Here is a 27,781-nt window from a genome sequence, read left to right as displayed (position 1 = left end):
CCGCCGGGGGCCAGCACCGTGCGCCACAGATCTGCCCCGAGGGCCCTGGGCACTGGCCTTGGCAAACACTGCCTTGAAGACCTGAGGTGCTCCCCAGAGGTCTCCCCACTTTTGCGCAAAGACAGTCACGAGGGGAGGGCAGCGTGGCCTTATCACGCACCTTCAACCGCAGCCTCGGAAGGGAAAGCAGCAGTTTCCTTCTATGGCCAGTGGCAGCCCAGTCGAATAGATTGAGCTCATAGTTACTACCAAAAAAAAAAAAAAAAAAGGTAATTATTTTGGAAGGGGTTGGAAAATACTACTAGTCAATCACTCCAAATCTTCCATCTATAAGGTGTTCCATAAATCTTTATGTATTTATCAGCATGGTTTATGGCTCCTCACTACCTCCAGTGAGTTGAACATGTTATTTAAAGCTCAGATCTCACAGAGTGCCGGGGTGGGAGGCTCAGTCTGTTAAGCATCCAACCCTTGATTTTGGCTCAGGTCATAATCTCATGGTTCATGAGTTCGAGTCCTGAGTCGGGCTCTCTGCTGATTGTTTGGATCCTGCTTGGGAGTCTCTGTCTCCCTCTCTCTCTGCCCCCTCCCTGTTCCTTCTCTCTCTCTCAAAATGAATAAACAAACAAACAAACAAAAACCCCTCAAATCTCAGATTTCTCATGTATAAAAATGGGGAAGCAGTGTGGGACATAGGAAGAAGGAAGTGAGCCGGTGACTGCAAGCCTCTCAGCGCCCTGCCTGAAACGGGCGTGTGTTCCTGAGCATTTGCCATTATTACATCTTCTATTGTTCCTGGTGCCGCGTTGAACACCTGTATTTAGACTGGAGAAACTGGGAGAAGCTTCCCTACCTCGTAGTCCTGAAAGAACGTAACGTGCCTTCCAAAGACCAGCGTGTCCTTACGTGGCCGCTCACGCACTCTGGTGTTAAGCAAGACGTTTTACAAACTGCCTGCATGATTCAAATAACTTGTGCGTTTCACAACGAAGCCGAAGTTTTCAACCCAAATCCAGCTAAACTCCTGTCACGATCGTAATGGGCATGCACGGTGCGGATGGCCTCGGAAGGCACTAGCACTAAATGATATTTAAGCCTTGTCTATCTACCCGTGAAATTCTACTCTATTAAACATCAGATTACGTGAAATAAACACGTCAGAGGGAAACAATACCTCCACGTGTCCCCAACGATTGGATCAGGGTATTTACCACTCCCAGGCGATGTTGCTCTTATTCCACGACTATTCAGAAGAGGCCCACGCGTGGGAAGGGTTTGGTGCCAGCCTCGTGTGACAGCGCCCCGCTGCGGCTGGGAGCCCCTCACAGCACTGCTGTCTACGCCCTCTGTGCTCCGCGCACCCCTGTCTAGGTGCCAGGGGCGCAGCCTCCAGGGGCCAGGTGTCCTCATGGCCTCTTCACCGACTGGAAAACTTGCTGGCAGTTTATTCTTATAAAGGCTAATGTTGGAGAGATGCAAGTAAAACACCAACAAGCAGATGAAGATGAAGGAGGCTTTCCTGATCCTTCCGTCGCCCGTGTTCCTGCGAACGAAAACCCCACTGCGTCCCCCAAACCACATGCAAGGCTTTCTCAGGAAATGCCTGGCCCTGTTCTCACGGTCCAGAGTCAGAGGAAAGGCGAGAAACCCGTGGGGCCTCTGGGCAACTGCCCTTTGTCATGGACGGGAGTCCCCTCCGCACATGCCTCCGCCTCCGGGGCAGGCTTTGTCCTCACCTGCTACTGTCTTGCAAGTTCTGCCCAGCAGGTTGGGCCGGGGCCGGGCGGCGTGCGCACTGTGGAAGCCAGTCTTTGAAAGCACCGCGGACTTGGTTCCGAGCGGCGATCAGACACACGGCGTTAGGGCATCACTGAAAGTCTCCACCTCTCGTGTCGCCTGTGCGAACACAGGTTTATTTTGCAAGGAGCCCAACCCCTCTGGAACATAGAATAGAAAATCTAATAGAAACAGTAACCTCGCCTGGAATGCTCTACAGATCTGCTCTTAAAGAACTCAGAGAGGGAAAGTCTGAGTGAGGGGGAACAGGAGACAAGAACCGAGACTGGCCCGGTGGTCAGAGGAGACGTGGTAAACAGACCAATCCAACCATGCTCTGGTTTGCGCAGCTGGCGAGAAATGGAAGGGAGGGAGGGAGGGAAGGAGGTACAATTGCTGGTGCCAGTGTTTTGTTTTGTTTCATTTTTTACTTATATCTCTTGTGTTCTTGGGTTTTATATATCATACTTCCAGAGTTAAGCACACGCTAGAAATACTGCTTCTTCTTTGAGTAGATCTGAATGCTTGTTAGAAAGCAAGGGCCTTGGAGCCCCTGGGCAGCTCCGTCGGTTATGGTCAGGTCATGATCTCACAGTTTGTGAGTTTGAGCCCCACGTCGGGCTCCGTGCTGACAGCCTGGAGCCTGCTTTGGATTCTGTGTCTCCGTCTCTCTCTGTCCCTCTTCCACTTGTGCTCTCTCTCTCTCTCTGTGTCAAAAACAAACAATAAGCATTAAAAAAAAAAAAAAGCAAGAGCCTTGTAATAGGTCTTCTAGAAACTTCCTGGTGCCAGACTGCAAAAGAAAGTCAGGATGAGAGCTCCGTTGTGGTGCAGAGGGGATGGGTTTGTATGAACACAAGACTAGGGTAGGAATGATTCCTGTGATTGAATCTCTGAGGTTGGAAACCTGTGTTTTAAACAGAGGTGTGAAAGTGGTGCTCGAGGTCGACAGACCGACTCGGTGAAATTGAGTTGGGAATAAAGCTGAGAAAAATGTAGACAATCAGCCACGTACTCATGCTGGGAATACTCTTCCTGGGGGAATCTCTGTTGCACGACGTGTGAATTTAACAGGACCTCTGAGTTACATGGTGGCTCCCTCCACTTGGTCATGTGAGAGACCTTGGGGACAGGAATGGACAGAGTGCGGTGGGCATGGATCTGAAGTGGAAAAACAGAACACTGTTCACCATCACGTGGTGTTTCCCTGAAGGCTCTTTCTATTTGAAGTTCTTGCCCACTGTTGAGAATCAGATGCAATGTATTTCCCCCCACCCCCAGGGTAGCTGTACCCTCAAAGGGACAAAAAAGGATGCTTGAGTCACATCAGACCCAACATGGAAACCATTTTCTTCCCACTCCGATGTTTCTACCTCACCAGCCAATACTAGTTCCCACGAACCTACGTGTCAGCCCCGACTCCTTTCTCCCAGTCCAGCGTCCAACCTGCTGACTCTCCTCCTCTGTCCCCTTCCTGTGCCCCCCACACCTGCCCCGTTGATGCCATGTCACACGGGGACACTCCAGCAGCTCCCTCCGGACAACACCTCTGTATCTGTCTATCAATCTCCAGTGAACCCTCCATGCGGCTCAGAAGCCCTTTCGGATTCATGAACACTCAAGCCTGGGCTTTCCCACTCCCTTCCCTCATTTCCTTTCGGAGTCTGGAGCCTAGAAAGATCGTATTTTTGGTTTGTCTTCCCTTTTGCACGCCTCTAACGTGCCAGTGACGCCTCAGTGCCGTGGACAAACTGTAGTGACTACAGTTGTCTTATGCTCAAAGCAGCGATTCTTCCAGATACGCCTTGAGATAGTTACCTCTGTCACGCAAAGTTCACATCCCTTCAGCAGCAGCTGTGATGCCCCTGAATACCCCTCTGTGTCCCCCTCTCTACTCCAGTCTCTCCAGGGTCCGGAATCCAGCACCCTTATCCCCAAACACCACCTCTGTGACACATTCTTCTCCGAACCACTTCAGCATGCCTGCCTCCCTCAGCAGCACCAAACACATCAGTGAGACGAACTATACCGAACGGCCCAGACATGCGTTCTTGGGCGGCTTCGAGCCAACCCCTTCGAGCTCTACATGAGAATCCTGGCAAGGCTCTAACGTCCTACATGCTGACCTCCCCGCCACCATCTCTCTCCCCCCCACCCCCCCGCTCTGCCCCACACTCTCAACTCTAATCCAACTTGAACGACTGCTAGCCAGATATGCTCTCTCACCTGCAAGTTTTAAGCTTACTCTGTGCTGTTTCCTCGGAACACCCACTATGGCTTCCTACTCTTGTTGGCTGATGAGACCTTGTTTTTCGACACTTAGAAAGTCTTGCTTGAACTGCCAAGTGGGTTTGCCACCCCTTCCATGTATCTCGTGGCTCCCCCAAAGCTCCCTGGGAGTGTTTGCAGCACCTTTCGTGCTGCTGTATCCGTCTCCGTGCCCCCTCCCTGTCACGTCGGGGTGTCCTCAGGATGGGAACCACGTGTTATTCCTCTGTCATCTCAGCACCGGGAATAGGTTCTAATGCTTAAAAGAGAATTAATAAATAATTGTCCTGAACTGAGTGACAGATTTTTGTTTCTGGCAATGTGGCAGGATGGGTGGTAAGACACATTTTTCCAATGAAAACAGCAAAATAAGTTGTATAAAATATATTGTCAAAATATTTTAAGTGAACAAAACAGCAAGTGATAAAGAATCCTCTAGCCCAAATTTAGGCAGTAGTGTGAATCTAGCAAAGTAACTGAAGTTTTTTTTTAAAAAAATACTTTTATTTTTATTTTTTTATTTTTGAGAGAGAGAGACAGAGTATGAGCAAGGGAGGGGCAGAGATTGAGGGAGACACAGAATTCGAAGCAGGTTCCAGGCTCTTAGTTGACAGCACAGAGCCTGAGACGGGGCTCGAACCCACGAACCAGAGATCATGACCTGAGCTGGAGTCACACGCTCAACCCACTGAGCCACCCAGGCGCCCCTCAGAATAACTGGAGTTTTAACACTGGCTCTTGCTAAAGGGTTATTTGCTAAGCCATGGGGCCAAAACCTCAAATGTATCCCTTTATGAGGCACAGGGAACAGGACTCAAGTCCAAGGTGGAGACTTCCACAGGGAACCTTCGCCCTATAGAACTGGACTCTTCAGTACAAGGGTAGGTTGGAAAGGACTCGCCCACACAACACAGAAAGACCACAAGGAGGAGTGCCATGTGCAGCCTTGAGTCCCACTGGCAGAGAAAGAAAAAACAAGCTGACCCCGAGAAGCTTAACCACAAGCTGCCTTCACACCAATTTGTTGCCTTGATTCAAACCTCCTTGATGGATTAAAAAATTATCCCAGGCCAAATATTTAGTTTCAAGAAGCGCCTTACTAGCACCTCCATGAAACAAACCCAAATCCATCCTCTCAGGGTAAATCTGCCTTCAGCTCAAGCCTCAGACTTGCCGCGAACACAATTCTAAGAAAATCAAATGCATAAACAAATAAGGAAATAAAACAGCACGAGTGCAAACACAATTGGTATGTGGATGTAAATGTAGACAGAGGTACAGCAAAAATCGTCACGGAGACTTCAGATGCACGATGTACCAGACACAGACCGTAAAATCTCTATGTTTAATACATTTAAGGAAATAAAAAGGAAGCTTGAAAATGCATGTGGAGAACATGAAACTATAAGAAATGACCAAGCACATATAATAAGAGACAAATAAAATGTCTATTAGTGAAAATATATAATAATTGTAAGTAAAATCTTGACGCATAGATTTGACAACAGATTGGATACAGCTAAAGAGAGAATTAAGAAAGTGTTCACATGTAGCACAGAGAGACAGTGTGAATGAGACACTGAAAAATATGATGGTCGAGTGACATCTATTATAGTTAGGGTTCCAGAAGGAAAGACAGGCATCATTAGGCAAAGCCTATGAGTGAATAGACAATTGAGGAATGAAAAACACCACATCATAAATTCAAGATCAATGAATAAAAAGAAATCCACATCTGGACGAACAAAGTGTCGTATTCAGTCAATGAAGATCTATTTCAAGAATAAGTGTGAAATAGAATTTCAGATGAACCAAAGAGAGGAGAGTTTGCTAGAAGACACATACTCGAGGGAATTTTAAAGTATGTATTTCAGGCAGAAGAAAAGTGACCCTTAATGCAATAACCATACTGCAAATAGAAGTAAAGATCATGAGTAAATATGTCAATCTATATAGACCTTGATCACATAAACTAATATTTTCAGGTTTACCAAGAGCAAGATCAAATTAAATGCCCATCAGTACTATTCACATGAGAAAGTGGTGAATGGAGTTAAAATATTGAACCATTCAGATTAGGCTGGGTTCTCCCAAGGACCAAGAAGCCTAAAATAAGAATCCTAAAATGTCAGTGACAGAACACAATGAATCATGAACACTCAAGGACCCAGGGCAATGAAGTTTCTATCCTGACACTTCTTTCCATTCAAATTCATAAGGCAGAGGGAAGGGAATAAGGGAATTATTCACTGGTTGTTAAACACATAAGGCCTCCTTCATCTCGTGTTGGCCAAAGCAAGACACAGGGCCACATCTATGTTCGTGGCATGGAGTGGGGAAGGCCATCTAAATAATAGGAAGAGTTCTGATGGTTTGTGAGCAGCTTCAACAACAAAGTCTTGTGTCTGTGGGGAACAGGGGAACAGCATCTCTTCAGTGAAGTTTGTGTTTGTTTCTGCAAAGGTGATGGACCATAAAATAATCAGTCCAAATAAGACCAAAAAAAAAAAAAAAAGGATAAGAAAAGTCAAGAGGGATAAAAAGCACAAAATAAAGTAGTAGGTATAAATGTAAGCTTATTGGTTATAACAAATGTAAATGAACTAAACACTCCTGTTAGTACACAAAAGATTATTATATCAGAGTTTAAAAAAATCTAGCTGTGTGTTGTTTAAAATACAGAAGACAAAGAGGTTGAAAGTTAGAAGGTGGGAAAAAACATACCAGCAAACTTGTAAGCAAAAGAAAGCAGGTGTTTCTATATTAATATCAGAGCAAATAGACTTAGGACAATAAGATGTATTAGAGATAATGATAAAGGTTTAATTTATCAATAATTAATAATTTGAAATTTTGAGGCACCTAAAATAAAAAATTATCAGGTTTATAAGGAGAATTAAGCCAAGCCACATTTAGATGGAGAGATCTTACTGTGGTTTTCTCATTAACCAATAAAACAAGGATACAGAAAAGAGAGTAAAGATACAGAAAAAAGGTAGAATATTTGAACAATATGATTTAAAATATTGACCCGGTGCATCTACTTAGAACACTGTCCAACAACCTTTGAATACTAATTATCAACTATTTACTGTGTCAAAGCAAGTCTTCAAAAGGATGGAAATGTCTGTGCGCTCTTTCCACAGTACAATTAAGCTAGAAGTCAATAATGAAAATATAACCAGAAATCTCCTGTGTGTTTGGAAATGAACAAGCACGCAACCAAGGCCGTGTGGTCAAATAAGGAATAATGATGAAAATCAGAATAATAATAAAATGAGAATAATGAAAATTTGGAACTGAACGACAATGGAAGTGCTGTGCATCACAATGTGTATGATACGACTAAGGCACAGAATGGAGAGAAACTTCCAGCCTTGGATGTTCATGCTACAAAACAAGAAAGGCCAAATAATGGACTCTGGTTCTGTGGGAGTGAGGAGGCAGCCATGTCTTCATTCTCCTCCTCCTAAAACTATGCAGAGCAACAAGGAAAATGTTTGAAAACACGCCCAGTGTATGCTTTCCAATAAAACTGTAAGAGTAATCTGCAAATTCCAAAACATCAGTAAGTTTTGGGGAAAAGACACTTGAAATCAGTGTAATCAATCCAAGTAGCCACTATGGTGTGACAAGAAAGTAGTGGGTATTTATTCCCAGGAGGTCAGTGGAAACAACCCAGATATTCATCCCGGGTGTAAGGGGATTGGACCCGGATGGAGATTCTGTGAGCAGGGCTGAGAATGAACAGGGCAGGACGTGAGTAGCAGGGAGATGGAGAACAAACATCCCCAGAGTAAAGAAATGGCTTGTCATTCCAGCAGCGGATGAAGTAGCACCTTAGGCGGGAAGCCAAGGGAAGCAGAGTGTTAGTTGAACTGAGTACCAAGTACTCAGTACTAAGTACAAGTACTAAGAGCTTGTCCAGTAAAATCCAACTCACACAAATGTGAATTATGAAAATAAAACATCTGCGCCTATAGAAAGATACTCTAAGAAAAAATAGAAAATTAAATCTTCTTAGCCGAAGGAAAAAAGTCAACAACCAAAAGGGTAAAGAATTCACAAAGCAAAGGGGACTTGACTTGCAATATTTCAAAATAAACCTTAACAGAAAAATAACCCTATTAAGCAACTGAAACTTTGAAAGGACCTTATAAAAAGTAATTTTTATTTTTATTTATCTTTATTTTTTAAAGGAAAACTTGTGACAATTTATTTTTTTTTAATTTTTTAACGTTTTTAGTTTTTGAGAGAGAGAGGAGAGACAAACAGCGTGAGCAGAGGGAGAGGGAGACACAGAATCTGAAGCAAGCTCCAGGCTCTGAGCTGTCAGCACAGAGCCCGATGTGGGGCTCAAACCCATGAACTGTGAGATCATGACCTAAGCTGTAGTCAGATGCTTAACTGGCTGAGCCACCCAGGCTCCCAAAAGTAATTTTTAAAAATTCAGAGATAACAAAGTCAAGGAAATTTTTGAGAAAAATGCAACATCATTTCACATGGCAAAGACACAAGGGAGAATAGATATCATGGAAATAAGGATAAAAGACAGCGCTTATAGAAATGAGAAAGGAAAATGGGGGGAAATATGTTAATGGAATTCGGTAACAATGATAGACTAAGCGCTATCAAAAGAGGTCCAACATTTGTATAACTGATACGTCCCATGTAATGAAACAACAAAAGAGAACAGATCTGTAAAAAACTGTGATTCCAGAAAATTTCCCTAAATTTGTTTAAATTGGGTAAAATGACCCCAATGTTTCTATGGAAGAGATAAATGCCTGAGAGTATTCAAGAGAAAGAAGAACAGTGAGGGAGGACTTGACCTTCCAGCCAGCTGAATTAGGAAGCCTGGGTGTTCGTGTCCCTTGGAAGCTGCTATGTATCCGTGGAAGGGATGGCATGTCCAGAAACGGGATCTCAAACCTGTGAGGATTTAATATATGACAAAGTAGCATTTCAATTCATTTAATATACAGTGTTCTTGCACTGCCAGCCTCTAATTGTAAGAAAATAAAAATAAATAGAACATACAAGATTTTTCTCTTGCATCATAGAAAACAAATTTGGGTAAATTAAATGTTAAATCTAAAACAAAAATTAAAAAGAACAATAAAACCCTTTAAAAAAATAAATGACTATATTCACAATCCAAGGGTGAGACAGTCTTATCTGGCAACTTGAAAAAATAAAATAATAGGTAGACTCAAGTGAATATATAGAAATTAGAAAGTTTTGTATGAAACTAAAAAGAAAAATAAGAACCCTAAATAATGAACAAAAACATAGGCACTGTTGCGAAGGTTTAACCTCTATAATGCAGAGAGTCCTTTTTTTTTTAAGTTATTTATTTATTTATTTACTTATTTAGAGCATGTGTGAACAGGGGAGGGGAAGAGAATGGGAGAGACAGAATCCCAAGCAAGCTCCGCGTCGTCAGCGCGGAGCCCGATGTGGGGCTCAAACCCACAAACCATGAAATCATGACCTGAGCTGAAACCAAAAGTCAGACGCTCAACTGACTGAGCCACCCAGGGGCCCCCTATAATGATTTCTTACTCAGGAAGGGTGCAAATAACCCAATAAAAAATGGGCAAGAGATTTAGAGATGCAGTTCATATAGAAGCAAATCCAAAGGAAAATAAATAGTATGAAAACCCGATCAAATGCAAAATAAAGTCTGAATGAGGGACTGCCCAGTGCCAAGGCAGTTCTCAGTTATCAGACAGTTGGCCATAAAACAGAAACAAACAAAACAACAACAACAAAACAGAAAAAAACAAAAAAGAAAACAACTCCCCTCCCCCCTCCCTCCAAACTGCTGATGTTGCTGGTATGCAGTAAGGATAGGGCCACGTTTGTGCATTGCTGGTGGAATGTAAAAATTCACAAACGTTTTGGAAAACAAACTGGCAATATTTGTTAAAATGAAAATACCTAAGCCCTTTAATTCAGCGATTCTACTCATGAGAATCCATCCCACTGAAACAAAGGCATTGGTTTGTGGGAATTCTTGAATGAGGATATTTATCCTAGTGCCTAGTGGCAAAACCAAATGAAGACCTCGAGTCAGATAATTGATTGGGTAATTATAGTACAATCACTAGGAATATTACTCAGTTGCCAAAGAAGAAGCCGTTAGAATTATAACAGGGACTTTGGAAGGACTTCTTACAAGGCATTGCTGAGTGTCAAAAGCAAGATTCAGAAGACTCACCATCATCCGACCACCGTTTGATAAATAATGACCAAATCCTTCACCATCTATGTACATGTATGTCCATGTCATAAGTATGTGAGAACATGGTTACATGAGCACTGAGAAAAATGTTTAGAAATTGATAATAAGTTGTTGACATCGTGTGGGGATGCCACTGTAGACACTTCTTCCTGGTCCCCAGAACCCAGCTCGCTACATTGATTTCACTGCCATCTACAAGCACGCATTGGGCCCATGCACATATCCTAGATTTTTGTGCACTCCACTTCCAGTGCCAATCTCTGTATTAGGTAAGGTAACATAGCAGCTATAAAAAAAAAAAAAAAAGAGAGAGAGAGAGAGAGAGAGAGACCAAGAAATCTAATGGTTCACATCAGGTAGGAGTTAACTTCCTGTTGACAGAACTGTCAGAGGCAAGCAAGGTTGACGAATGGCTCTCCTTCAAGTGGTAATTTGGGGAAATAGGTCACCAGAGAGATGGCAGCTTGTTATGCTATGACATACGCTATGCAAAACATTTGATGAAACTACCCATGCGGCAACTTCGAAGGCAGACCACAGGCCCATCTAGCCTGTAGCTCTGGGAAGAGCAGCTGGCATCTAAGTGTGTGTTGCATCTCTTTTTGGCAAGGGATTAAAAAAAACAAAAGCTGAACTCAGGAAAGAATGAACTGGCTTGCAAGGCAAGGTGGAGGGGAACAGAGGGGGGTCTAGAGGTTTGGGGTCAGGTCTCATGGAAAGCCCATGGCTTCTATGCCCCAAACAGCAGGAGTAAGACTGCTGGTCCTCATTGACCAGAACCTTTCTCAATGGCTTCCCCCCTCGGGGGAAAATAAAAGAGGAATCTACTTCTATAGAAAAGTTTATTACAGAGATAGAAGGCTGGTGCCTTTCCACCAAAGCCTGTTATTTTAGACAACATCAAGTCACCCATCATTAAGGCGAGAGAAGGACAGTGTTGGGCAAAGAAGGGAAGAAGAAAGAATTGCAGCAGGCTGAAGAACTACATCTAGGAAAAAATGTTCAGTGTACATATTAGCATGAGGAAGAGGCTAAATGTGAACAGAGCAGAGACTTACTAATGTTCTGAGACACTTACATTGCCAAGGGGTAGCTCACACCGGCCCAAGATGAGCTGGGCATGAGGGCACCCATTTGGACCCAAGCTCCCGACAGACTGGGCGCACCCCACCCGCACTGGCTTCAAGTCTCAGTATCCAACGCAGGAGATGGTTTGCGAACTTGTATTTTTATGTGTTTTACTTTCATGGAGTCCTTTCTTAACAACCTCGCTTCATTTCTGGAAGTCTACAGAAAAGTGATCTTCGTTTGTTTCAATGATGTGTGATACGTATTAGGTGGAAAAAGACATTGTTATTAGGGTTGAATTCTTTGAGGAGCCGGGCTCCTTCGAGAGAATGGTGGGCTTGTTCCAAGAAGTAAAATGAGAGCTTGATATACCTCCTAATGAGGGAGGTCCTCATGGAAGTGGATGGGGTACTTGGTGCACTCAATGGCATTTCATGATGGCGTGATAAATGGCACCATCTATTTATACCATGGTTTTCATACCCACAATTGGAGTTTTGTGTGTGGACGTGTGTCCACACCTGATGGCCAGGTTTCAAGTTTAACTTATCCTTGCAGAGAACAGGGTATATCACAGTCAGCCCATAAAGGGCACAGCCTTGCTATCCTTGTGAGGAAAGCAGAAAATCTGACGTGGGGGTGAGAGAGAGTCTGTTTTGATTAGAGTAGCTAATTAAATAAGGAGAAAACTTTGACATTCATCACCTACGGGTGTTCAGACATATTCAAGACAGAAATTAGGTGAAACGCCGTGACTGGGAAATTTCAACTTCAGTAGCAGTTGTGAGATTTGATTGATCTACTTTACCTCTGTTTACCTTTCTAGCATAGGTTTTATTTAAACTTTATAAAATATAGTGCATTATTTTGTTAGGGCAGAGTGAGCAGAGTAAGACAGCGTCCAATACCCACCTGGCACTTGGTGTTTGGAGGACCGACCTTAGGTACAGCTGAGCAGCATCTCAAACCCACTCCCCAAATCTCGGATTCTGCCTCGGATTCTGTGTTAACAATTTAGAAACCTCCTGTAAACATGTGGACTCTTAGCTAACAGTGGGCCCTGGCCTTCCATTTCAGTATGGGCTTGAAGCTGATTTTTCCCCCATCAAAACAAGTAATCTATAATTATTTATTTAAAAACATTTTTAAGGTTTATTTTTTGAGAAGGACAGAATGCAAGTGGGGGGGAGGGGCAGAGAGAGAGAGGAGATGCAGAATCTGAAGCAGGCTCCACGCTCTGAGCTGTCAGCACAGAGCCCGATGCAGGGCTTGAACCCACAGACTGTGAGGTCATGACCTGAGCTGAAATTAGACACTCAACCGACTGAACCACTTAAGCGCCCCTGTAATTATTTATCTAAATTGTCCATTCTAGTTCAGACTTTCCTTTGAGCCATAACCCAGTTGAAATAAACACACTCCCCAAATTTCACATGCTATACGAATAATTTGAATGATTCCTGTTCATGTCTCTTCTCTAGAAAATTCTTGTTCAGAAAAGCAACTGAAAGTGCTAAGACTTCTTTCAAATATTAATTGGTACAGATGCTGAAGAATGGAATTTCTTATCTAGTTATTCTGCTGGGTATGCAACTGCCTGCCTTGGGGGTCCTGGCCAATGAAACTAATAAGAAAAAGTACATTGGGAGGAAGAAGTACGTAAAGGAGAGCCGCCACCCACTTGAAAAACCTCCAGTGAATGAGATCAACTGTTTTACTTATTTTTTTAAGGTTTATTTATTTTTAAAGGAGAGAGACAGAATGTGAGTGGGGGAGGGGCAGAGACAAGGAGACACAGAATTGAAACAGGCTCCTGGCTCTGAGCTGTCAACACAAAGCCCGATGCGGGACTCAAACCCATGAACAGTGAGATCAGGACCTGAGCTCAAGTCGGACGCATAACTGACTGAGCCCCCCAGGAGTCGCCTATGGGCACCTTTGCAGAGAGACATCATTCTGTCTACTAAGGGGGGTAAGAGAGGAAGGAACAGGAGAGCAAACCCCGAGAACCCAAAGATCTCAAGCATTGGTGCAGTATGCAAAATTATATGTGTGCGCATGTAAGCAAGTTTGCTGGCTCAAAGCTGGCACTTGAAATAAAATAATAGAGGGGACAGTGCAGCTGGGAAAGGACAAGTAAGAAGTAGAGACAGTTAATTTCAAGAAACAATTGAAGCTTGTATATCCATTCATGCCTCTGGGCAGGCAAAGGTTTTCATCCAAAATCATTTCCAAATTTGATTTTATTTCTCATAGTCTGAGTTTCATTTCCCTTTTTGGGAACAGAAAAGCAAGAGAGGGCATGGATGAAGATTTTCATTGTTAAAATGTTCCCAAGGTGTTACCTTTCTAGAACAGAAGCCCTCTGCTCTCCCTTCATTCTAAAATAAAAATCCTTTTATCCCCCTGAACTGATGTTCATTGAGTAGTATATCCATCTGACAGCCAAGCTGGGCTTCGTATAGTGCTTGCCCACTGATAGGTGCTGGAAAGAGCCTTAAGAATGCCAGATATTTTTTAAAGATGGTATTCAGAAAAAAGTAACACTTAAAATAAAATTCTTAGAGAGAGAATGCCTTGGAGAGAAATGAGGTGAAATTAGACATAATACCTATTTTTATCCCCTTGAAATGCAAATTTTCTGGAACCAAGAGCGAGATTAGTGTATGAGCCCTTTTTTAAAAAAATTTAATTCCAAAAAGACTTTGAGGAGTAACTGTTTTCTTTCCTTCCTTTTATTTTTCTCTCACATTTGAAACTGAACATATTTTCATGAAAGCCACCAATGAATCAATTCTAGTTGACAGTATCACAGGACAAGGATGTGTGTATGATTGCAAGAGACACCTCCCCACGGAATCCTGATGCGACTTCAGATGCTTCCACATGGTGCTCCATTCCAACACTAGACACTCCAGGTGCAAATTTATCTGCCATCCTGACTTGGAGGGTTGGTTTCAACAGGATGGGGATCCACATAACCCAAAGGAAGGAAACAGGGGACGGCAGTAGTTGGAGAAATTGGGGCAAGAAGGTAAGGAATGGTATGAAGCAGGAGAAATGGACGAATGGATCACAGAGTTAGATTTACATGTGGGCTGTGGTCGTAAGCACAGAGATACGTGGGTTTGTGGATGTCACAAGGTTGAAGGTTCTCAATGAAATTCTGGTGTGAAGTTGCTTCTGTGTTTGTGGAGGTCAAGTCTTCAGGCACTGGGGAGAGGTCTACTTTTAGTCCTTGTTTTCAGATTTTATTAAGGGCCCTAAACAGATTCCTGGTGTGTGTGTGTGTGTGTGTGTGTGTGTGTGTGTGTGTGTGTGTTGTAACTGTCCACTCCTGGTGGCTACAGAAGAGGTGCTAAGCACTTATTATCCTGGTGAAATTGACAGCAGCCTTCATTTTTCTCAAGCTCCTCTTGGTCTAATTCAGGCAACTTGATGGATTCAGTAAGACTTACAGTAGGTATTCCTGAGATACACATGGGGAGCCTGTGGCCACACACAATACACTAATGCACAGCACTATGGGCGACGTGTGTCATTGGAGAAGGACTTTAGAGATCGTGTCCAGTCCAAGCTCTCCTTCTGTATAGAAATGTACAATGTTGGGCACATTAATGCAACACACACTCGTTTTGTTATTAAGCTCGTGTGTGATATGGAATGGATTTCTTCACCAATCAATACATTTTTCAGCCTGAGTTATAAGTCAAATTTTTTTATGTTCATGGAAATCTGTCTCTCCAGATCTTCTTCGTGTTGGCCCTGGACCTGCTCTTTGGAGATATATCCACTAAATCTCTCTGTATTCTGGTAAGCACTTCAAAGGGCTACACGTTCCCAGGTAGTTGGGCCATTTTTCTTTTTACATGGCAAACGCCATTGCAATCCTATCTTTCATTGACACAAACATTTCCAAATTTCAGGCGGTAATGGTTTAATTCCAAGCAGCCCTTGGTACAAGCATGTCATAGCACAACACCATCACAAAAATAACCGCTTGGATGATAGGACAAGGTTTTTGACTACTGTGTTTTCCCATTGTTGGAAAATAAGAAATGGCAAAGGGAGAGATAAAAATCAAAGAATGTTGTTAAGAATAAAAATTTGCCAGCTGCCGAAAGATGTCAGTGAAATTACCAACATAGCGATGTGTGAATCAAGGGTTACCAGAGAGAGGAAGCAATACATTGAGAATGAGAACAAATGTGTGCATTATGGAAAACAGACTATTTAATAATAACTTTATTCCACACTTCACTTAATACTGACACGTAATAGCATATATAATGTATATTTATACATTTCTTGTTTGCTCTTATGTTTCTGATAAAGGTCACACAGCCCACAAAATTAACTCAAAATGGATTCAAGATTTAAATGTAAGATCTGAAACCACCAAACTCCTAGAAGAAAACATAGGGGAAAGGCTCTCTGTCATGGGTCTCAGCAGTGATTTTTGGGGATCTGACACCAGAGCATACGCAATAAAAGCAAAAATAAACAGATGGGACTATATCATATAATAATAATAATAATAATAATAAGGCATATTATTAAAATCTTCTGCACAATGAAGGAAACCATCGACAAAATGAAAAGGTAGTCTACTGAAGGGGAGAAAATATTTTCAAATCATACATCTCAAATCACATATCCCCAAATTTATAAGGAACTCCTGCAATCCCATAGCAAAACCCCTAGATAATCCAACTAACAAATGGGGCAGAGGACCTGAATAGACACCTTTCCAAAGAAGACATACAGGTGGCCAACAGGTATATGAAAAGGTGCTCAACATCATTAATAAGTAGGGAAATGCAAATCAGAGCCACAATGAGCTATCCCCTCCCCCCCCCCCCATTAGAATTGCTATCACCAAAAAGACGAGATGTCAAGCACTGGTGGCTTTGTGGAGAAACAGGAGCCCTTGTGCATGGTTGGTGGGAATGCGAACTCGTGCAGCCGCTGTGGAAAACAGTGTGGAGGGTCCTCAAGAGGTTAAAACTAACACTACCATAGTCTATCTGAAGAGAATAAAATCATTATCAGCACACCGCGCCCCCGCCCGCCCCCCGCCATGTTCAGTGCACCATTATTCACAATAGCCAAGGCATGGAAACAACCCAAGTGTCCCTTGACAAATGAATGGGCAAAGAAGATATACTGTATAATATATATATATATATATATATATATATATATATATTATTCAGCCACGAGAAAGAAGGAGATCTTACCATTTGTGACAACATGGATGGATCCTGGGGGTGTTATGCTAAGTGAAATAAGTCAGAGGAAGACAAATACTGTATGCTCTCACTCATGGGTAGAATGTTAAATAAATAAACCCAAATCACAGAGAGTAGATTGGTGGTTGCTGGAGTAGGCTGGGGTGGGGTGTGATGGGGGAAATGGACTCAGATGGTTAAAGGACACACACTTCTGGTTATAAGAGGAATGAGTTCTGGGGATCTGTGTGTGCAGGATGGTGGCTATAGTTAACAGTACTGTACTGTGTACTGGAAAGATGCCAAGAGAGTAGATCTTAAAACTTGTCACGACCCACACAAACAGGTAACGGTGTGAGGTGACGGACCTGTTTAATTCACCTTATTGTGGTAATCATTTTGCAATACTTATGTATATCAATTGGTCACATTGTTCTTCTTAAACTTACACAATGTTATATGTGACTTGTATCTGGATAAGCTGGGAGAAAAAAAGAGAAGATCATATGAACATTAGCAATGCAGCTAACAGTGCTGAACCTGAACTTGGAAGTTCAGATTCACTTTCAAGTACTCTTAATTAGACTCATTGAAATGAGGACAAAGGCTATGAAAGAAAGTTAGCATCGCTCTATTTTAAAAACTAGTGAATTATAAAAGTAGGAAGAATAATAAAGGTTAGCAATTTTATGAAGCACAACATATGCATCCTTTTTATTGTTATTCCAAGGGTGGCAATTAACTAAATTCAGACCTTGTAGGCGGGGCTTTCACCTGGTTTGGAACATACACCATTTCTCACACCTAAATTGGGAAATTGTCATGTTGAAGTTAAATTAAAAGGATTTGGTACATTGAGGAGGAAGGCTTTCATCACCAAAGAGCAAAATAAGAATTTCACTTTTTGATAAAAGTATTTTATAAATTATCCATTGCACCCATTTAGAGACACGTACAAAGCAATTACTAGAAATGGGTGTCCTGGGGTTATTTTCAAACTTTGCACCTGTCACACGCTGAGTCGTGCGGATGCTCTCCCGCTGTTCCCATTGCGGAGGTGGGGTTCAACGGGACTTCTCTCTGCCTTCGAGAAACTCAAAGGATGGGAGGGGAGAATCGTCATACAAGGCGGTGAGGGCAACGGGAGAGGTATGTCCAGTGTGAGATGGGACCAAGGAAGGGCACAGGAAGTGGAGAGGCCTGGGGGGGACAGGGAGGCTCCTGAACTGTTGTTGCTATTGCTACTTTGCTAACTTTTAGTTTTTCTAATGACAAGTCAACAAAACCACTGTCTAGTATCACCACCAGTTGGGGCAAGTGGAGGGGGAGGAGGAGATTGAGGCTTTATGTGGAATACGGAAGCTGCAATTGTATGAAAATCCCCACATAGGAGCGTCCACGCCCAGACTCCTGGAACCCGGTCCAATAAAGCTGTGTTGGATCTAAGGACTGGTGCATCTTGTCTGCGGTCTTCCCCATTGACCAGAGCAGCTCCCCTGGCGGTGGTTCTTCCCGGGCCTGCTCAGGTCTTCTCTGCAAGAGAAGTCTCTCTTGCAGGTCCCTCCACTGTGACACATCTGGGTCTGTATCTCCTCACTCATACATTCTTTCTTTCTGCTTTTTTATAATTATTATTTATTTTTGATAGTGAGAGAGGCAGAGCACAAGCAAGGGAGGGGCAGAGAGAGAGAGAGGGAGACACAGAATCTGAAGCAGGCTCCAGGCTCTGAGCTGTCAGCACAGAGCCCAATGCAAAGCTTGAACTCATGGACCGCGAGATCATGACCTTAGCCAATGTCGGTCACTTAACTGATGGAGCCACTCAGACGCCCCTCTTTTTTTTTTTTTTTTTTTTTTTGAAAGAGAGAGAGAGTGCAAGAGGGGAAAGAGCAGAGAGAGAGAGAATCCCAAGCAGGCTCCACACCCAGTGCAGAGCCTGATGCGGGGCTCAATCCCAAGACCCTGGGATCATGACCTGAGCCACAAGCAAGTGTCAGACGCTCAACCGACTGAGCCACCCAGGTGCTCCTTCACTCACATATTCTTGTCGAATATATGAGATGAAGTATGAATTCACCCTTGATTCAGTCATGAGAGGTTGGAGGAGTGGGCTCATCTAGTACAAAGCCTAGCAGTCCATTTAGGAGGGATTACCACCATGGCCAGGGCCGCATAGGTATAGCTGGGGAAGTGTGACTGGTCAAAGGCAACACAGAAGATCTAAACCCTCAGTTATTGTTCCTCAAACCTACGGTGCCCCAAATGTTTATATTCCCTCTCCCGGAAGGGTCCTCTCCAACACTGAAATAGAGATCCTTTGAGGCCGTCTTCTGTGAGCAAATTAGCAACATAATTTCAGAGCCTGACTCTCCTGTGCTAATCAGGGATGCTACTGCCCACCTGTCTGTTGTTGGTGCCTAAGGACTTGGCCATGCCACAGGAACGCTGGCTTCCAGGTGGATGGCAGCCAGGAACTGTCTGATGTCTACTCGAGAGGGTTTCCTCCGGATGTTACTCCCCCTGCTCAGACTCTTTCCTTGAAAAGTAGAGACCAATAAATCCAACACTTACACATTTCCCTCAGTAAGTTACTATTATCTATCCATGAGCCTTTTAAAAATATGGCTTGCTCAAGAAGGCATTAGAGCTAAATTATCATTTATGTTTGTCACAGGGGTTGCAAATGTGTAATGAGATTCCAGAGTTAATGTTTTGTACAAAGCACTTAGGAGAGCCAGGATGAAATTGGCTCAGAATTCTGATGCGGTGCTTTAATTAAAGATAGTTTCTAATCAAGGGTGGGGCAAAGGCGGGTTAGGAAATGTTAGTTTATTGTCCAATCTACTGGTGGGGTGAGGGTCAGGCAGCCTGTGTGGAGTTCATCCTGGCAAGAGAGAGAGCAGAGATTCGCACATAAGATGTAGGAGGGAGGGTGCCTGGGTAGCTCAGTAGGTAAGTGTCCCACTCTTGGATTCGGTGCAGGTCATGACCACACAGTTCATGGGATCGAGCCCTGCATCCAGCTCCACACTGACAACACAGAGTCTGCTTGGGATTCTCTCTCCCTCTCTCTCTGTCCCTTCCCCTCCCCTGCTCATGCTCTCTCTCCCAAAACAAATAAATAAAATAAACTTTTTTAAAAAAAGGACATAGGAGGGAGACGTTCATGCCCGAAGGTACTGCTGACACCAGTGACCCCAGACATGTGGTTGTGCGTTGCTGTGGGGTCAAGGCTCAACCCCAAGTTCCAGAAAATGCGAGCTGATCAGCACTGGACAGCAACCCCAGGTTCATCCCCCATCCAGGCCAGAACAGAGGCTCTGGGGGCACCTCTGCATCTGCAAAAGGTCAGTTGGGCAGTCCCCCCTTCTGAATATTACCTTGTCCAAAATGGAAGGAGCCAGAACAAGAGCAAAGCATTCCCAGTCATTGTTCTCTTCATCCCCTTGGCTTGTGCATCCTTCGGGGCCCTGTAGATCCTTTCTCTTGGAAAGTCGTCTTATGGTATAGACGTTCTTGACAGAGACTAGCATAGAAAATAATACCAAGATGCAAGAGACCTCTAGGAGTCTGATGGACTGGCCATGATTTGGGGCTTTTGATAAGTAAGAACCATTTATTCGCTCATATCATGCTGATTTTTTCCTATTTCATTTCAGTTAGTCATACAGAGAACAGAAAGTCTCTGCATTCTCATCGTATTTATTAACCGCTCCCAATTCATGAAAGTGAGGGGTCCCCTCTGTCAGCAGGAGAAGGTTTCGGAGGTACTGGGATTGCCCCTTCACTCATTGCCATTAGTCTTCCCTCCTGTCCTAGAGTCTGTGGGCATCAGACTCTAACTGGTTGTGAAACAATGACGTCTTAGATGTGGTTGCTCCAGAGCTGCATGTGAACAGTCAAGGTCTCCCATCCATGCTCGGAGGCAGTGTGGTGAGTGAGGCAGGGAAGGTGGTCGGGACTTGGGACGTGTCTCTACCCTGGTTTCTTCTGCATGCTCCTTACCTCTAACAGTCCCTGTCTGCACTCTTACTAACATGAGCTATTCCCATACAGAAGCTAGAAGGATCTTAAAAAAAAAAAAAGGGTGGGGGAGGGGGGCGCCTGGGTGGCTCAGTCAGTTAAGCGTCTGACTTCGGCTCAGGTCACGATCTCACGGTTCATGGGTTCAAGCCCTGCGTTGGGCTCTGTGCTTAGAGCTCAGAGCCTGGAGCCTGTCTTCGGATTCTGTGTCTCCCTCTCTCTCTGACCCTCCCATGCTCACGCTATCTCACTTTCTCTTAGAAATGAGTAAAACATTTAAAAAATTAAAAAAAAAAAAGATCAAGTGGATCTCTTACTTTCAACCCACTACTGGCTTCTCATAACACCTGGAATAATAAGGATGAGGGTCCTCCCTGCCCACCTGGGACCCTATCTGTATGCACCTGGAACCCCAATTGGAGCCCCACATGGACACCCCCTGAGTCTCCACCTGGACTCACCTGGACTCACCTGGGACCACTCTCCCACTTGCTCACTGGGCTCTACACCCCGTAGGTATCACTGTAACCTCATGGTGTCATGCTGACTCCCACTTGGGGACTTTTGGCACCAAGGGCCTTGGCCTTGAGCTTTCTCCCAGCACTCTGGTGACTCCTACCTTTCTGTTTAAGTCTCAGATCCACTGTCTCCTTCCTAGTGTCTAAAGTAGTTTTTACAGGAAACCTGGCCTCATTATTCATCTGTCAGGGCACTAGCGTCTAGTTGAAATGATCTCATTCCTCATTTTCAAGTTCATTGCCTGCTTCCTCTAGAATATCAGCATCATGAGAGCAGGGACCTTGCTTGGTCACGTCACTGTGCCCTCAGATCGAAGAACTATGGTGGACGTGATGGGTTCACCATGCCCTCCATGGAAGGCTGGGCGGGGGCAAAGGGCAGCTCCATTATTGTGGACATTAGTTCTCTAACGTGTAAAAGGCGATGGACCCCTCCCTGCTCACCTCAGTCGGCTGGAACACATGCACATGGGAAAGAGGAAAGCCTTTGTCACCTCAGGAGATCACCGTTCGATGCCTCCTGAGTGATTTATCCCTAGTCATTTGCCACTCTCCGAAGACGTCCGCTCATTGCTGATGCTGGAACAGTAGGCCCATGGGCAGACAGGTGGGACCTGCAGTAAATCTACTTAAATCTCAGACACCCATGAACCTCAGCACACAGGCCTCGCTGTCACTTTGTGGATCGTGGGCCAAGCCCAGCACCAGACACGCTGATCGCTCATTCCCTGTTCCAGTGGGAGCCAAGAACATGGTTTCTCACTTTGTTCACAGTGGACTGGCCGGCTGCCACTCTGCCCTTGCAGGGACTTGGTATGGGGACAGGTGACCTGGGCCCCCGGCACTCCCTGCAGCATTTATTTAAAGCAATATCATTAGCAGGGATTTCGTGTTAGTGTTTGAGGAGTGACTACCTCCCACCTCCAAAAAGGGTTGATGCAAAATTACAGTGTCTGGGCAGGAGGCAGAGAATTGATATCTGTGCACAAGCTCTCATTTCATTAATGCTGTGGCCATGAAGCCAAATGAAAGCTTATGAAGTTAATTGAGAAAAACACTGAGAAGCAGGCACCTTATCTTAAGGTCAGAGTGACTCGTGGGTCTTGTGGGAATCACTAATACCTATATTTGATGAAAGTGATTTATGGGGATTCCTTTGAATATTTAAAAATATAAATTAAAGTTCTATATAGCCTGTAGCATTGCTCTGGAACTGCCTGAAGACAAAGTATATCCTGATACATTTTAAAAATCTTCTTTTAAAATTTTGTATAACACAGAATGCAAAATCTCAGTTTATTATTTTTAATGCTTATTTTTGAGAGAGAGACAGAACGTGAGCAGGGGAGGAGCAGAGAGACAAGGGGACACAGAATCCAAAGCAGGTTCCAAGCTCTGAGCTCTCAGCACAGAGCCTGATGTGGGGCTCGAACTCACAAGCCGTGAGATCATGACCTGAGCTGGAGTTGGTCACTTAACCAACTGAGCCACCCAGGCACCCCATTAATTAGGTTTTTTTTCCCTTACATCCAGGTCTCAGCACTCTTGATTTGTGGGAAAATAGGCTCTACTTACATAAATGGGTTAGAAAAAAGCTTAGGGAGGAAAGCTGCCAATAGAGGGTGAAAATGCCCAATGTTAGCCAGGGGGATATTGTAATGGGATCATGAGTAACTTGTTATATCACTTGCAGGAAAGTGCTTTCCATCTGACACTAATATACTACTGTGCTTAGATCACAAACTCCACGCGTTCCCCAGACCCTTTGCCTCTTGCACACACAAGTTAATGATTGCTGTCTGATTGTTTTCTCCACACTCATATGCGTAAGATCTTGTTTTCTTCACGTTTGCCATGTGGGTAATATCTTGTGAGCTTAATTAATACAGAGACAAAACCCCTGCTCGGGGCTCTTGTCTTCTCCCAGACATTAGCCTCTCTCATATTCAATTCTTCGTCCACTCTCTTGCTGTACAAGAGAGAACTCCAGACTCATAGTCTGTGACCCTTTTTACATTATAATGATTTTACTATTGATTTATAGTAATTAACATCAGTGCAGGCAAAATTCTCTGTGTGTGACTTGAATCTGATGATAAGAATGCAGTTGAAGTGGGGCGCCTGGGTGGCTTAGTCAGTTAAGCGTCCGACTTCCGCTTAGGTCATGATCTCGTGGTTCGTGGGTTTGAGCCCCGCGTCGGGCTCTGTGCTGACTGCCAGCTCAGAGCCTGGAGCCTGTTTCAGTCTGTGACTCCCTCTCTCTCTGACCCTCCCCTGCTCACGCTGTCTCTCTCTCTCTCTCTCCTAGAAATAAATAAAACATTAAAAAATTTTAAAAAAAAAAGAAAAGAATGCAGTTGAAGTAAAAAAACTAATCCATTCTCTTCTCTCCCCTCTCCTCTCCCCAGTGCAGGGAAGGCAATTGTTAGTGGGTGACTGCATCGAAGCAGAAATCCTGGATGGGTCACATTGGATAAGGCCCTGTTTCCGTCCCTCATATCCACCCCATTTCCAATCCGTGAACAGCTCACTTTTGTGGCTCCTAAAATTCTCTTGTTCTAGGACACATTGCTGTGCAGTAATGTTTGTCTTTCACCAAAATGCAAATTCTCCTGGTTTGTTGTGTGTGTGTGTTTGTTTATTTGTTTGTTAGTTTTTATCTTTATGACTCATGATATCCTTCATGCAGCTCTCAATTTTCCTGTGAGCAGAGCTTGGAAGTGGAGGCAGGAAGAGGTTGAGATTGGGGTGCCATGGAGAGGAGAGACTAGGCCACGCCTGGTGCCACGGACCATCTGCAGGGCTGTCCACAGCCATACACCTCTGACCCCCTTCACGTATATCTGTGTGCACGTCCAGGCTCTGAAAGCTCCGCTTTGAAGTGCCTCTCATAGGATAACATCTCTTTGCAGCTGTATCTTATATTTTAATGGGTTGATTTACATCACCATGTCATTTTGTCTCATTTGTATTGTTTTAATATAAAAAGGCAAATGATTTTTCCATTTCCATGCATGATAGTCACTGAGATTATTTAGCTGCAGAAGTTAATAACAGTCTGTCATCCAGAAAACTAGTTTGCGTTTCATTTGGGGGAGAGATTTCAATAATTAAATATAATCAATAGCGGAATTTTCATTCTCGCAAATATCTGAGTCTCAGAAAGATGCTGTCGATTTGCACTTAGTGCCCATGCTATTTATTCCATTAACAGCTCTTATTTTAACAAGCTTAATCATCTTTATAGGTTTCTCTGATTCCATCTCCTCTCCCTCTTTTATTGCTTTGCTCATAGAAATGCTTCCGTGATTTAGTTAATGTGAGGTAGGAGAGATACATATTTTTCTTACTTGATATTAACATTAGGTAAGCCTGTCTGGTGACCTCTTCATCATTTGTACACTGTGTGGGCTATACTTATTTTTTTTTAAAGCACATTTGATTGACGGAAAAGGGGTAAATTTCATGGTCTTAATTTCTGGACCAAAGGAATCGTGTTTAGCTTGTACCTAGCTAGGCACTCACTTCCTTCTCTTCCTTTGCTTCCCTGATGAAGGAGGAAGGGAAGAGTGTTGGCGAGGAAGGTGGCAGCAAACTTGTTGGGGCAGAATCAGGCCTGCAGTGTGGCCCTGTACAAACGGCTCCAGGGCTGTCCTGCTCGTGTTCATAGATAGGAATCCTGCATACGCTCCACGGGACTCTATGCACACGAATGCGCCATCTACTTCCAAGCTCCACCGGCTCCCCAGGGACAATGCCTTTCTTCCCTCAAGGGGTGGGTGCCCTTAACGTTACAGGAGTTAGATGTGGGAGAATAGGAGCAAGGGCCCCAGGGTGACCGATTGCCCAGGACACGTGATTGTGTGCCTCCCCAATGCAGAAAAAGACAGGGTCCCCCTCTTCTCTCTCAAGGCCTGTTGGAAGGGATATATTTACAAGGTGAGGCTGGAGGCCAGGTGCAGTGCACTAATGGCTGCTGGTAGAACTCGGTGGCCAGTTGGGAGGGCGGACCATTCATCTCCACAAGGCTCGTATGAGGATCGTGTCATGAAATGTTCCACAGCCCCATGAGCAGTGGTGACCTCTGTGTCCTTCGGAAGCAGCCATCCAGGTGTTGAATTTCTGGGGCCAAGGATGATGAAGGTGGCATCTGGGACTCTGCCTGCAAACCCAGCCTTTCTGGAACTGATCTGCACTGGAGGCAGTCACAGGGAGAGAATGCAGCTGGGTGTGAACCTTTGTAAATTCAGGAAAACCTTGGTTTGCGAGCATAATTCATTCCAGAAACACGTTTGTCATCTAAAACACTCATCTATCAAAGCGAATTTCAAGAACCATTGGGTCAGTTGTGATCATGTGACATTTGGTGGCATGTACAACTCATATTGCAAGACATTGTTTATCAAGTTAAAAGTTTTAGAAATGTTTGCTCGTCTTGCAGAACACTCGCAAAGCAAGTTACTCGCAATCCAAGGTTTTACTGTAGTTTCTTATGATTTCTACTTATAGCCAAAGCAAAAATACTTTTGCTTATAGCCTCTGACCTCAGGCTTGCAAGTTGCAGATACATTTAATGGCTGAAATTTACTGAGATTAAATTCATTTCTAGGAAGCATGTATAGTCCTTACCTCTCACGTCCACATCTCCAGCGTTCTGCAAAGAGCCTGCAGCACAGATGCAGATGGATCACAGGTGCAGCGGATCACAGGTGCAGGCAGACTGCAGGTGTAGGCAGACCTCAGGTGTGGGTAGATGGCAGGTAAAGGAAGACCACAGGTGCAGGCCGACTCTCGTTGGAGCCCAGTAGCTCTCACCCCTGCCTTACAAGGCACTCCCCTGGGGGAAGGCAGACAAGCAGGGCGATGGCTTTTCTTGGTGCATGTATTTTGTTTTGAAAATTTTTAATGAACAGAACATCATGCAACAATGAAAATACAGAAACAAGCCTCTCTGCAAAGCTTGCTGGTGCCGCTGGCTTGCTCTGCCGAAGTGTTGGTGATTCCAGGACCCAGTCCAGGCAGCACGTGCCCGTGAGCTTTACTAAGCCCAGTGCTCTCCATCTGCCTGCCGCCTCCAGGGAGCCTCCAGGGAGGCGCGGGGCTGGAGGTGACCGGAGGGCCAGAGGAAGAGGCACTTGCACAGAGATTAAGAAGAAGAAAACAAAATGAAGGCAGTTTCTCTTTAGTTTACAGATTAGTGGGGTGGAGGGCAGGGTCACCTCACCCGGGCGCGCGCCCAGGACACCTGCTATCTGTGGCTGCCTGCATCGGAGCCTGGGGACGGTGTCCTGCGCATGAGGCCTGTCACTGGGGAGTAGCAGAAACAAGGATTGCATCGTTTGTCCATAAAATCTTCTGCCCAAGGTGGGGGTGGAGGGAGAGCAGGAGAAACGGAGCAACTACACACGGATTCACATGAATTAATGGAAAATGTCCCTTTGTCCTCACTTGGGAAAAAAGGTGTCTGCCTTGGAATGAGGTTCATTTTAGCTCTGAAGGTGGGGGGTGACCATACTTCACTGCTCTCCAGACGCAAATCCGTCCGGCTTGTGCATGTGTAAGCTGCTCCTCCCCAAACCCACTAGGGAGACGGTTCAGCATGGGGGGGGGAGGGCTGGGTGGCTCAGTCCGTTAAGCTGGGGCTCCTGGTTGCACTGACGTCATGATCTCCTGGTGTGTGAGTTCGGGTCTGGGCAGGGATCTGCGCTGACAGCACAGAGCCTGCTTGGGATTTTTCTCTCCCTCTTACTCTGCCTCTCTCTCTCTCTCTCTCAAAATAAATAAACATTAAAAACAAACGAACAAACAAACAGAAAAATGTAAGCAGGCTCCAGGCTTTCTGCTTTGCCCTCTCCAGACTCTGTTGCTGCTGTGTGAGAACAATAATCATGATAATGATAATAAATACGGTAATATTTGGTAATAAACATAACAAGCGCCATCCCGACAGAGGAAGTATTTCTCCCCCAGACAGCGAGCTGCATGCTTACATGTGTCAAGCACAGAGCATCACCCACATCTGTGCCAGACTTTGGCCGCAGGGGAGTCCCCTGCAGGCACGTGAGATGGAGTGCGCCCCTCCCCCACTTGGATTCCCTGGGCCAGCAGGTCGGAGTGTGGCCCCAGGACCTGTGTCTGTGCCCCGCCCCAGGTCAGGCTGATGTGGTTGCCTCACGATGACTTTTCGAGAACCACTGGTCTCCGTGAGCTCACTGAATCTGAGCAAGCTCTTCGGCCACAGCCCCCCACACCCCACCTCACCTTAGCCAGAGTGCAGGTGTAGACGGTCTGACTAGTGTTCCAGCTCACGCCCAGCACCACTGTGGGCGGCATCACACAGGCAGCACCACTGGCCGGCCCACATGGCAGGCACCAGGGTATCACCTTAGAGCCTCAAACATGTCCAGGGTGGTGGCGGGGGGGGGCGGGGGTGGTGGCGGGAGGCTGGGGAAAGCCAGCCATTGACCTTGGCCTTTGCAAATGGCCTGGGTGTTTCCCACCCTCATCCCTCTCTCCTTATGCAGAGCACAATAGGACCTGAGACAGAATAATGGACTTGCCGCTCCTGTTTATGACCTAGTAACAAACCTGGGTGCTTCGGACAGGGTCTCAGTGGTACTGCCTCTGTTTGAGCACTGGGGCTTGGAGGG

The 27,781-nt window shown here is 44.8% G+C and overlaps 1 long non-coding RNA gene across 1 annotated transcript; it reads right to left on the bottom strand.

Moving 5' to 3' along the window:
• Window positions 1–19,413: 19,413 nt before the first annotated feature.
• LOC120248972 lies at window positions 19,414–27,492 on the bottom strand. Its single transcript, XR_005532729.1, has 3 exons — window positions 27,393–27,492; window positions 19,971–20,116; window positions 19,414–19,474 (listed from the first exon to the last, which is right to left on the bottom strand). It is a non-coding gene; the product is annotated as an uncharacterized LOC120248972 (long non-coding RNA).
• Window positions 27,493–27,781: the final 289 nt, after the last annotated feature.

Source organism: Hyaena hyaena, unplaced genomic scaffold (assembly GCF_003009895.1).
Source record: "Hyaena hyaena isolate Hyena2069 unplaced genomic scaffold, ASM300989v1 scaffold_617, whole genome shotgun sequence".
NCBI classification, from domain to species: domain Eukaryota; kingdom Metazoa; phylum Chordata; class Mammalia; order Carnivora; family Hyaenidae; genus Hyaena; species Hyaena hyaena.
Note: the sequence above shows the minus strand (reverse complement) of the source record. Positions and strands in the feature narration are given on the sequence as shown.